This window comes from Peromyscus maniculatus, chromosome 15, assembly GCF_049852395.1.
Source record: "Peromyscus maniculatus bairdii isolate BWxNUB_F1_BW_parent chromosome 15, HU_Pman_BW_mat_3.1, whole genome shotgun sequence".
NCBI classification, from domain to species: domain Eukaryota; kingdom Metazoa; phylum Chordata; class Mammalia; order Rodentia; family Cricetidae; genus Peromyscus; species Peromyscus maniculatus.
The window spans coordinates 54,770,122-54,782,970 of NC_134866.1; the positions used below are offsets into that span (position 1 = coordinate 54,770,122).

Below are 12,849 nucleotides of genomic sequence, written 5' to 3' on the forward strand. Positions count from 1 at the left end.
CTAGATTAAAACTTAGCTCATTTCCCAGAAGGCATTGCTTCCCTTTGCTCTATAAAAGAGTCCACCAAGACCTCTTCCTCAAAACCATCTAGCCCCCAGCCTCCAGCCTTTGCTTGTGATGCATCTTTCTCAACATCCTGAAAAGGTAATGTAGGTAAAATATGCTCATAAACATTAAAACTAGTTGTTAGAAAGACGTAACTAGCTTTATAATTTAAGTTTTAAAGCATAAGTACTTGCAGCTTAATCTGCACTGACAATGATTGTCGAAGCCTAGAATTCAACATTTACAAATTCTCATTCACACACACAAAACACACTATTATCACACAACTTGTGTCTTGAGAGAATCTTCTGCTTTTTAAATCTTTGGCCTCCCAGTCAATCCCAAATTCAACCAACTTTTCCGAGTTCTGGTAGTTACCTGGACCACTGAGGCATTGCCACAAGACTTCTTCTCTTTTGAAACACCCTTTTTCTCTAGATATTAGGATAGCTACACTAGCTTGTTTCTTCTGTGGTGTATGTTGGTGTGGGATTATCTATTGCTTGATTTTTCATGGATGTGTTTAGCTTCTTTGGGTTGAATTTTCCCTTCTAGTGCTTTCTGTAGGGCTGGGTTTGTAGACAGGTATTGATTAAATCTGGTTTTATCCTGGAATATTTTGTTTACTCCTCCTATGGTGATTAAGAGTTTTGCTGGGTATAATAGTCTGGGTTGGCATCCGTGGTCTCTTAGTGTCTGCATGAGATTTGTCCATGATCTTCTAGCTTTCATAGTCTCTATTGAGTAGTCTGGTGTTATTCTGATGGGTTTACCTTTATATGTTACTTGGTCTTTTTCCTTTGCGGCTCTTAATATTTTTTCTTTGTTCTGTGTGTTTAGTGTTTTGATTATTATGTGGCGAGGGGACTTTTTTTTTGGATCCAGCCTATTCGGTGTTCTGTAAGCTTCTTGTATCTTCATATGTATTTCTTTCTTTAGGTTAGGAAAGTTTTCTTCTATAATTTTGTTGAATATATTTTCTGTGCCTTTGAGTTGGTATTCTTCTCCTTCTTCTATCCCTATTATTCTTAGGTTTGGTCTTTTCATGGTGTCCCAAATTTCCTGGACGTTTTGTGTTATGACTTTTTTGTCTTTAGTGTTTTCTTTGACTGACGAATCTATTTTCTCTATCATGTCTTCAGTGTCAGAGATTCTCTGTTCCATCTCTTGCAATCGGTTGGTTATGCTCGTTTCTGTAGTTCCTGTTCGTTTTGTCAGGATTTCTATTTCCAGCATTCCCTCAGCATGTGTTTTCTTTATTGTCTCAAATTCATTTTTCAGATCTTGGAATGTTTCTTTCATCTGTTTAATTGCTTTTTCTTGGCTTGATTTGATTTCTTCCCATTTTTTGTTCGTTTTTTCTTCCATTTCTTTAAGGGAGTTTTTAATTTCCTCTCTAATGGAGTTTTTCATTTCCTCTTTAAGGGAAGTTTTTATTTCCTCTTTAAGAGAGTTTTTCATTTCCTCTTTAAGGAAAGTTTTTATTTCCTCTTTAAGGTAGTTTTTCATTTCCTCTTTAAGGAAAGTTTTTATTTCGTCATTGAGGGAATGTTTTATTTCTTCTTTAAGGGCCTCTATCATCTTCTTAAAGTCATTTTTAGGGTTGATCTCTTCTGTTTCTTCTGTCATGGTATGTTTAGGTCTTGCAGGTGTAGAATCACTAGGTTCTGATGTTGCCATATAGGTCTTTATGTTTTTGCCTGTATTTTTGCACTGGCATCTACTCATCTTTTCCTCTGTGCGGTGCAGGTGGTGTCTGTGTCTGAGAGTGCCTCTCTTGTTCTAATTTTTAGTCTTGGTTTAGTAGGGGTTCTTGGTTAAATTGGTGCTATTGGGCTGTTTCTTCAGGGACAGCTGATTTCAGTCGGTGAATTATATACTTATGATTCTCGTGATCTGGTTTGGTGACTGGGTAGCGCCTTCTTCTGTGTTCCCAGGTCACGTTTTGTTCATTTGTCAACTCCTCAGCTGATCTTGTTTCTTCAGACTTCAAACTGTAGGCATCTGAATCCTCTCCCAGATGGGTTTCAGCTGAGCAGGGTAGTCTCACCAACACCTCCAAGTTGTTGGGTTTCACAGGATCAGCAGTTGGGCCCTGGGTTGTCCCCAGACGGAGTGTCCAGACTCGCCCTGGTTCCGACCCACGGAGATAGCCTCTTCCCCAGGTGTTGGGGCTAGGGGCGTCCCCGTTCCAAGCTGTGTCCACCCCTCTCCGTCCCCGGGCCTGTCCACCCCTGTGGCCCACCGCCACAGGCCCACCTGCGTCCACTTGTCTCCACCTCTGGGCCCGTATGTCCCTGTCAGCTGCCGCTGGGTCTGTCTACCTCTGCGGGCGGCCTGTATGTCTCTGCCAGCTGCCACCTCGGGCCTACCTACCTCTGCTTGTCACTGCTGCCGGGCCCATCCACCTCTGCAAACCGCCACGGGGCCTGCACGTCTCTGCCGGTTGCCGCTGGGCTTGTATGTCCCTGTCGGCCGCTGCCACTGGGCCCTTCCACCTCCGCAAGTCGCCGACCTGCGTCCGCCTGTCTCTGCCGTGTGGCCTGTTCACCTCTGTGGACCGCCGCCAGGCCTGAATGTCTCTGTCGGCCGCCGCCGCCAGTGGTCCTGTCCACCTCTGTCTGCCTATCTCTGCCGCAGGGCCTGTCCACCTCTGTGGGCCGCCGCTGGGCCTGAATGTCTCCGCCAGCTGCCGCCGGGCCTAAATGTCCCTGTCAGCCACTGCCGCCGGACCGTCTACCTCCACGGGCCGCTGCCACAGGCCTACCTGCGTCTGCTTGTCTCTGCCATCTTGAATCTCTCCTCTAGGCGGCACTTTTAACAAGGCTGTTCATGGCCTAGCAGGGCATTCGCTAGCCCATGGCCTTTTCCTCACTTAAAACACTCCCAAACAGCTTTTGGGAGTCACCGAGTGCTAGCACTTGGCAATTTTGTTTTTGGGCTTTTATCTCTTCCCTGGCACACCTTAAATGTCACAGATGTCTCTTTTGCCTGTAGGGTCAGGAGCCTTGCTCTCCAGATGCTTATGTTTTAGTCGGGGAGGTCTGGGGAACAAGAGACGGATTTTACTCCAACCCCTGAATTTTCTTTTCCCTGATGATTGATGGCTTAAGGACAGCTTTTGGAAGATCTGTCAGTAGGCTACAAGCTGATTTTTGGCTTAAGAGCCATCCTGACTAGTGTAAACTTATTTGTATGGATCTTAGCCACTTCTAGACTCTTCTGTGTTTCTCAAGGCAGTTTGAGAATGAGTGGGTGGAGTTAAGGTGAGTTAGGGCGAGTCATAGAAGCTGCCCAAGCCCGCCCATTCGAGCCCACCCACTGCCTGTGGAAGTCAGACAGAAAAGGTTGCATGTGGCAGATGCAGAAGTGGGGAAGGAGAAGGGTTTTAGAACTTTAGCAGAAAGCTTGGAGGTAAAGTAACTCTTATTTGCCCATTCCCTGGCAGAAGCTGCCGCAACTGTTATGAGGCCAGGTTTACCAGTGCCTGACCCTATCCATCAATGTATCAGCCCCTTTGTCCCATGGCTGTAGCTGAGAGAAAAAAAAATTAAAAATTAAAATAACAAACCGGGATCAGACTACAATCTTGGGCGACCCCAAAGAGTGGAGAGAGATCCATGAATCAGCTCAAGTTTGCCATCCTCTTCATCAAGGGATGAGAAGGGCTGCGGCTGCCCTGCAGTTGGTCCACCCAGTATACTGGAGACAGCATTTACTTTCTCATCAGAAACGAAAATGTGTCATTGCCAGTAGAGCCCGAGGACAACCCCTGGGGTGTCCCTCACAAAGAATATAGCTCAGACTACAGCTGTGAGAACAGCAGACTCACTGTGGTGAAGAATATGGCCGTAGTGGTGTGGGGGTCCAGCAGAGGCAGCAAGGGATGCGCAAGCACTCACAGTCTCAAGGTCTCACTGGATAGGGGGGAGAGGCGGCAGTGGTCACAGCAGGTCCTTGGTGCTCGGTGGTGTATCTGAGTCGGAATGGCACCAATGTTAGTTATGCTGTGGTGCTGCTCCTCGTGGCTGATCACCGCCAGTGGCGGCCATGCCATCAGAGGAGCATGCTGATTGAAAGAATCTCGGCCATGGTTACCTTTTAGAGCTTTATTGGGAGGTGAGGGGGGGGAGAGACAGACAGACAGACAGACAGACAGACAGAGACAGAGGGGAGGAGGGAGAGAGGGGGGCCAACAGGAGGAAGGAGCAGAAAGGAGAGAGACAGAGAGCGCACACAGGGCCCACCTGCTTTTTAGGCTGGGATGCCATCAAAGGCTGATGATGTAATTAAGGACCAAATCCTTACACCAGGAGTAGAGAGCAAGTAGGGATGGAGGGAGAAGAAGCAGAGGATGAAGATGAGGCAGGAAGCTTAGTTGTTAACAGGACTTTGAGGAAATAATAAAAAGAGGAAAATGAGGAACTGAGGACAGGATGGAACTGAAGTTATGGAGACAGGATTTCATTCAGGAGAAATAAAGTAGATGGATAAGGAGCTTGGTGTATCTAGATTTATTCTTGTCCTGAATGCTTGACAGAGCTGTAGTTGAATAGATGGAATTTTGTCTTAGAGGAATAAAGTTAACAGACATAACAGCATAGTGTATGTAGATTTTTTCTCCTCAGATATCCCATGCTGGATGTAGTAAAATCCTCGGACCCTGAATAATCAATACAGAAATACATGTATATATCACAACAAGAATAACTCTAAATTTGCATCATCACTGTACCAATGTGAAGCATCTGAAACTAGCAGTAGGTTTTTCTTTTCTTTTTCTTTTTAACCAATAATGATTTGTAATCAACTCTTCTAAATGATGACAAATATTTATAATCCATCAGGTCTGAATGGTCAAAGCAGCCCTGGTTACAGCATTATAACACAGCCACCATAGCTTAACAACCATAGACAGTGACTCTCCACCCTTGGAGCCAAACCTCAGTCAGGTTTGGCAAGCAGCCTCCAGAGCAGGTCATGGGAGCTCCACCCACCAGCATGGGAGGGAACAAAGGATTGTTATTAACCCTAGATTCTCAAGTACACTAGATCGTCAGGCTGGAAATGACTCCCCACTCTGGCTGAGTCATTCTAGGGGAGGAGATGGCAAGTGAGGTCCCATCAGTCAGGCCTAGGGACCCAGAGACAGAAAAAGACCCCTCCCTGCAAAGGTGGGGAAAGGCAGAATGAAACCAGGAGAGACTGGCTGCCCTGCCACACTGCCAGTATTGAGCACAACTGTGTCCCCTGTGAAAGCTACAGAGGCTGCAGATCTCTTCAGCCCACCAAGTACAAGCCCAGCCTGCAGCATGCCCTTGTGGCCTGCTTCTGCCACCCCTACCACAGGCAGGAGAGTGATGACAGAGTTCCATTTTGCAGTAGTGATTTGTTTTGTCCCAGTTCAAACAGTGGAACCTCTGTCCCAATTCATCTAAAGGGACCCTCTGTCCCTTCTGCTGGCCATCCAGCCCCAAAGGGTCTTCATGTACAGTTTTTATCTGAAGTCACAACACACACAAGCCCAGGCATAAAGTATGCATACTTGTGGCCACTTTACTCACACACTCATAGGCAGGACATTCCAACAGAAAGGCAAACAAAACTTTTCCCAGGGAAACAGTGTCAGCTAACCAACTCAAAATTCCTAAAATAAGAGTCTACCATTTTCATAAATTAGGAAAAGAACAAAATTACAACACTCAAGACAACAAAACAGCTCTCCTGTCACCCAGAGACAAAACCAAAAGGAAGACACCAGCCTCATGCTGGTCCTACAGGAGCAACCAGCATCATCTGTACAAATCAAATTCAAATGCAAATCCACCAAAGCTACACAGAGAAACCCATTCAAAGGACCAGCTTCAGGCACTTACAAATTTTGGGCTCACTTACAAAAGAATATCCAAAAGGCCAACTTACAAAAGGATAACCAAAACAGAAAGACACAAAACTGATGGGAGCCATAAGCCTAAGTGACCCTTGACACACATGCTGCCATATTTAGGTTTCTCTCCTCTTTTCTTAGATCTAGGCTTTGCTTAAATCTCCATAGCACCAGAACCTCTTCTCAGATATCAGGTAAATGAGCTGCAGTTAAGCAATTAGGCAGTTAGACAAGGGTAGATAGATAACCCTCAGAGCAACATTTCCTGCTGGCGGAACAGCCCATAATTAAGTCTCTTCCTGCTCCCAACCCCCTTTACCTACCTATAAATGCCTTGAGAGAAAAATAAAATTTTGGAGCTTGTATTTTTGTTTGTGAGCCTAGCCTTTAATGGCTGAGCTATCCCTCCATGCCTTTAATCCCAGCACTTGGGAGGCAGAGGCAGGCCTCTGTGAGTTCGAGGCCAGCCTGGTCTACATCGAGATCCAGGAAAGGTGCAAAGTTACACAGAGAAACCCTGTCTCGAAAAACAAAAACAACAACAACAACAAAAAAAAATTTGGAGCTTGATCAGACGTCCTGTCTTGCTTTCATTCTTTGTGTCTCTTGTCCCTCTCATTTGCTGGCCTTCCATTTAGGTCCCCATTGAAGAGCCCGCTGGCCGGGGCACAAAACGAAAGTAGACACAGAAAATGTACCTGTGTTGTCTGTCAGTAAGCCTGTCACAGAAGCTGTGTCTGGGCCCCTAAACCTGTCATGGCAGCTGTGTAGTCAAGCTGTTTTGGGTCCCCCACACTGAGTGTAACTGGAAAGATCCAGACTTTTTGTTTGAGTCAAAGACACCACTGTTTGTCCCTTCTTGAGGCACACATGCCACCCCACCCTACCCCCTCGCCCTCCTCCTCCTACCTCCTCTCGCCCAGCCCCTCACTCCCACTGACAGGTGCAGATCTCTGCAGGCTCCTGGCTCAGCTCACCAGGACATGGGGGTTTCCTTCTAGGCCGCAGCTGTGCTCCTCTGGGTTGAACATGGAGGACAAGATAGTGAGAGATGGTTGGCAGATATAATGGGGCTGAGAGTGAATTGTGGGTTAAATAGAATTAAGGCTCCCCTGAGGGCTAAGCATCCTTCCCAGGACTCCAGTTTCCTCTGCACTGATGTTCCCAGTCTTAGTTCTAAAAGACCATTTCTAGTTCCCCAGGCTGCTTCAGTCTCCCTGAGTTCATTCCTGTACACCAGAGCCTTGTTCACAACGAAGGACCCAAGATTAGATCTGCAAAAAGCCAAGATACCACGCTTCACAACAAGCCCCAAATCAGGATCCCAGCTTCTCATTCCATGGCTCTAGGACTGAGCCAGGGAGTGTGCCATCTGGTGGTACCTACCTAGAATTGCACTCTAGAGCTTAAATTCTAAAATGAAAGAGGCAATGGACACAGCTTACTAGGGTATCCAGACAGACCCAGGCCTTTTCAAAGGGGCTACAACACCTGGGAAGGCTTAGTGCACAGTACTCCTAGGCCTCAGGGAAATATAAATGACTCCCTGTTGGGTCTTCCCACCAAAGGTAGCCCCAAAGGGGACATCTGCAAGATATAACACTCATCAGATTAGGAGCCCAGGGGTCTAAAACCCTGCCTTAAAATCTCAGGATCCTATTTTTAGCCCACCTGTCAATTCTTATTCTAATCCCTGGGTAGTTTAGCTGACAGAACCCTCCTACTAAATTCCTGTGCAACCACCTTTCCCCCAGCACACACATACACTCAGCCCCAGCCCCCTGGGCCATGACACTTACCATGGTAGCCAACTTGGTCCAAGTTACCCAGGGATGCCAAGGAGCTGCCAAATCAGCCAAACTCATCTTGGGCAGTGTGGTTAAGGGTGCGTGTTGGTTCTATGCCAGCAGGTGCTGCAGGTAGATGTAAACCCTGCCCACCTCCAGAGGTCTCCAATGAGCCGTCTGCTCTATGATCAGGGGTGCCCTTACCAGCAGGTCATCAAGCCTGGAGAAAAGGACAGACTGAAGCATCTTGATACTCTTGTCTTGCCACAATTTACTACCCTCAAACAGGAAATCCCAGGCATTCTGGATCCCTAGGCTCCCTACTGTGAGTCAGACCTTAGGGCTCTGATGTAGTATTTAGACTTCTCCTTGCCCTGACCAAGGGGAAGATAAGCATGAATGAGAGTCTGGAACAAATTCCCCGAGGGGGCACTCTGCCTGCACTGTCCCATAATTTTTAAACTACCATTGGCTTTCTAGGTTTTCTTATTTTCTTTGAAACTGCATGAATATAAAACACACAGTAAAGTTGGAATTGTTATGCTCAACGAGATTGTAGATTATGAGGTTATATAGTTCCTAAATTATATGTAGTCATTTCAATTCTATAGGAAATGCCTGCTGTTGTTCTACATGCCTGGGCTGGGGTCACTCATTTCTCCTTTCATTGTCATTCTGTAACCTTTTCACCTCTGTTTTGTGCCTGAGACTGACCAGCACTTTTGGCCTGCTTTACTCTTAGGGAATGTGTTCTATTAGTAAAGTTATTTGGGTCTGTCAATGAGGATATTACATGAACTTCATTTGTCAAATGCTCAGTATTTCAAAATGTCTTGCAAAGGGACAACATCACTCATATACTTCACAGTGAGAGGGGAGACTTGACCCAGGCATGTTGCCTAGCTTTACTTCTGTGTTAAGTTGGTATTGCTTTTCCCTTTCCAAGGTGCTATTTTTGAGGTTATCTTCTTGCCTTTGGGTCATCTTTCACTATAGTGTTTTTACTTCTGGACAATATTTATTCATTCTTTATAGCATACTCAATCATTTTTGTCATCTGAGAGTCTATGGATCAAAAGCTAAAGTTTAGCCATTCTGATTCCTTCTCTTAAAACCATGTTTTAATCTCCAAGAGAGTAATTATGTAGCTCTGATTTCAATTAGAAGGAGAAAGGAAAAGGAAAGATCCCAATAGTTGCAACTGACTCAGGCTGTTTTCTTTCTCTCACATTTTTAATTAAGGCCCAGAAGATGGCTGATGCTGCCTAGTTTAGAAGGCTGATACTCAGAAGGTCAATCAGTCTCTTGTGTTTTCTGCATAAATTGTGGGAAATCCCTATATCCTTAGAGCAGTAGTAATAAAGTTATTTATTTTAAATAAAGCTTATATTCTCCCTGAAGTTTATTATCTATTGTTGGGGTATTCTCTGTTGTGTGGGTTGAACAAAGAAAGAGTTCACTCCAAGATAAAATCTTAAGGCCTATGTGGCAGCATGAAGATCCAGCTGCTGATGAGCTGAACCTCAAACAGCTGTCTAAAAGTATATTTATTGATTATTACACAAAGTTGTTCTTTTTGGGCAAAGTATTTCCTCATACCAAGGTTCTATCTAATCTATATGTCTCTCTAAAGGAAAGCATCACATGACTACATAACTTTAGTCCTTTATTGTATACCATTTGCAGTCCACAATAATCCAAGAACTTCAGGTATGCTAGAGGTGTCTTATGACCAAAGTCATACAAAGACTGTAATGTCCCTTTGAAAGGACCAAGCAGATACCATAACAGGCTGCTCAGTCTTCTCTCAGAGATCGGGCCTCAATTTCAGTTTCCTGAGACTGAGCAAGCATTCTCTGGGAGGGCCATGAACAAAAGACATAGTCTTTTGCAGTAGCTCACTTTCTACACGTACTCTGATGGCTCAAAGTTCAGCCAGTTGTTTACTGTCTGGGACCCCTCACCAACTTAGAGCTATGTGCATGAGTCAAGGACAGAGCCTAGACCACTGAACCAGCTCCCACAGTTAGTATGTGCTAGGCCAGCCAGCCCCCATGGGGGCTCAAAGGACAAAGCCTGTGACTTGTCCTGGACAGCCCCCAAAATGATAATTGTAACTCCCAACCAGTAAATTCAAAGGTTACATACCCTCACCCAATTAAAAAAAAAAAACAGAGATTGAAAATAAACCAATCGGAGTCCCATGCAACCCACCCCCCAACCGCCCTGAAGGGCTTGTGGTTTTTTTGTCTTTAAATAGCTAGCCTCACAAAGAAAGAGCAACTCCTCCCTGCCTCACTGTATTGGGTGTAGGAATGAGTTCCCTGTCTAGACTTGTATCTACAGAATAAACCTTGATGTTGCATTCTGGACATCCAAGGTCTTTGGTGGTCTCTTTGGGGTCACAATCTGGGCATAACACCTTCAGAATACCAATTCTATAAATCATGAAAAACAACCATTGTTTTCCAAAATGAGTCTTCACTATTTTCCACAATAATTCTTCAAGGTCAAAATACTTCTAGAAAACAACTATTCACCTAATGTTTATACCTTGGATACAATGAAAACTATTCTAATGTCTACCCTAGATACAGTGGCTCTGCTATATTCCTACATCTGTCTACCTACCATCTATCTTTCTGTCTACCTACCTATCTATCTACCTACCTCTTTCTGTATCAATCTACATTGAAGATCTATAACATCAGGACTTCTCAGAGTGGGACTCACACATCTTTAAAACAAAACAAAATAGGTTTCTTTCAGTTACTCTGGGTTTTCTTACATGTTCTTTTGCTCCAATTTGCATACTGAACCTTTCATCTATGACCAAGTTACTGATTACAAAAAATTTAAAAAGGAGTGAAACACCTGAATAATTTGGGTATTTTATTGAGCAGTGCATTCAACAAATTAAGTACCTAATGTAAATTTTTACTTTATTATGATCTTGCTATTTTCTTTCTTGATGGTCAGGTTTTTTTGTTTTGTTTTGTTTTTGTTTTTAGATTACTTAACTCATTGAGATTCTAAGGAATTTAGCAAGGATGAAAGCAAATCTAACACAGCACCAACATAAATTCAAAATTCATATTAATTTAACTCATGTAAGTTTAACATCTTTGATTCTGTCTTGTTCTCTTTCCCTCTTAATTCTATTAGGTTGAAAGGTGGGCCAGTGGCAAGGAGTTGGCTAGTACTTTGAGTCTCTTGAGACTCTCTGCTTTGTCTGTCTGTAACCTTGCCAAGCTTGTCTGCAGGTCTTCGGGCCTGCTGAAACCTGCTCTAAGGTCCAGTTCTATGGCTCCTCTTCCTTTGCCTCTCTGATGTAATTCTCTTTGACTTCAGGCTTCTGTTGGTTTCACATTGTCATCTCTGTTTTATAAAGGATTTAGTGACCTTCCTTACCAAATGTTTGATTCTAGTGACTGGATCCTGGTCTCCTTAGTAGTCATGAGGACAGGAAACATATTCTCCATGAGTTTGGTATCAGTTCTTCTGGGGGCCAGAAGATAACTCATTGTGAAAAAATCCTTTTGTACATTGTGAAGATGCATCATTGCCAAGGTGCCTTTTGATTGTTTTAATACAGAGCTAAATGGCCATTAGCTAGGCAGGAGGCATAGGTGGGACTTCCAGGCACAGAGAGGACTCTGAGAGGAAGAGAGGCAGAGAAGCCAGCCAGATAGAGGAAACAGAAGGTATCAGATGGAAGAGAGGTAACACCACGTAATAAAACATAGATTAATATAAACAGGTTAATTTCAGTTATAAGAGCTAGTTAGGAACAAGCCTAAGCCATAAGGCAAGATTTATAATTAATAAGAAATCTCTGTGTTATTATTTGGGAGCTGGTTGGCAGGACAGAAAAAGACTTGTTGTAACTCAGTTTGTGTAAGTGAAAGATTTTAGGTAGCATTAACTTCTCATTAATATGTCATAATTTGGGAGATATAGAAAAAATCTTACTAGTTTCTAGTGTCTAGTTTCTTCACAAATATTTAATATTTATCTGTCAATTGTTTCTCTTATGCATGTATCTTTTATTTCAAAGACATAGACTATCAATCTTATGATTATATATAGGCAATTCGCTCAGGTACACTCACAACTGTCAGTAAAAAATAAAGGGAAATGGGTTGGGGACGGGTTACTAAGAGTGTCTGCCATTGTAGTTCTGTAGCTTAATGAAGTTTCTACTCAGAAGAAAAAAACCTACAGTGTTGGAACCAAACGAAGTGAGATGATTCATGAGGTTAACTTATAGGCTAATTTTCCTGACCTTCTTGGATTATTTTTAAAATGTATATTACCTTGTTTCTTTTCTTCTCTCTCTCTCTCTCTCTCTCTCTCTCTCTCTCTCTCTCTCTCTTCCTATTTATATCCTGAACAAAGTTTCTTTCTATCCTCTCCTCCAAGCCCCTCCACTCATCTCCCTTCTGCATCCTACCTCTTCCCCATTCACTCCTCTTGGTTTCTATTCAGAAAAGGGCAGGACTCCCATGAATATCAACAAAATATGGCATATCAAGTTGCAAAAAGGTTAAGCACCTCCCCTTGTATTAAGCCTGGGCAAGGAGATCCAGTATGAGGAATAGGGTCCCAATAGTTGACAAAAGGGTCAGAGACAGGTCCTGTTTCCACTGTTAGGAGTCCCACAAGAAGACCAAGTTACACAACTGTAACATATATGCATGTATCTTATTTCTTTAAAATCTTTATTCTCAAACTATTTTCCTTTTCTGTTGTATTGTAGTTAGTTCTTATCTCCAAGGGCTTCTTAATTCCTGGCTTATTCACCTTTTAGACACATTGCAAATAAAATAAAGGTCCTCCCTTAAAACACAGACAACTATGCAATACGCAAATGATATGCATACTCATAGAAAGACTTTTTGAACAACTTTTGAATAACTGCGGTATCAGAGGGACCTTTATAAAGCCAATAAGCTTGGATGTCGAGCCGGGCGGTGGTGGCGCACGCCTTTAATCCCAGCACTCGGGAGGCAGAGGCAGGCGGGTCTCTGTGAGTTCGAGGCCAGCCTGGGCTACCAAGTGAGTTCCAGGAAAGGTGCAAAGCTACACAGAGAAACCCTGTCTCGAAAAACCAAAAAAAAAAGCTTGGA

General features: G+C 43.8%; 1 pseudogene; it reads right to left on the bottom strand.

The window, feature by feature from the left end:
- The window catches only part of LOC107401472 (integrin alpha-5-like), a 30,968-nt pseudogene extending 23,170 nt beyond the window's left edge, over nt 1-7,798 (bottom strand).
- Nucleotides 7,799-12,849: the final 5,051 nt, after the last annotated feature.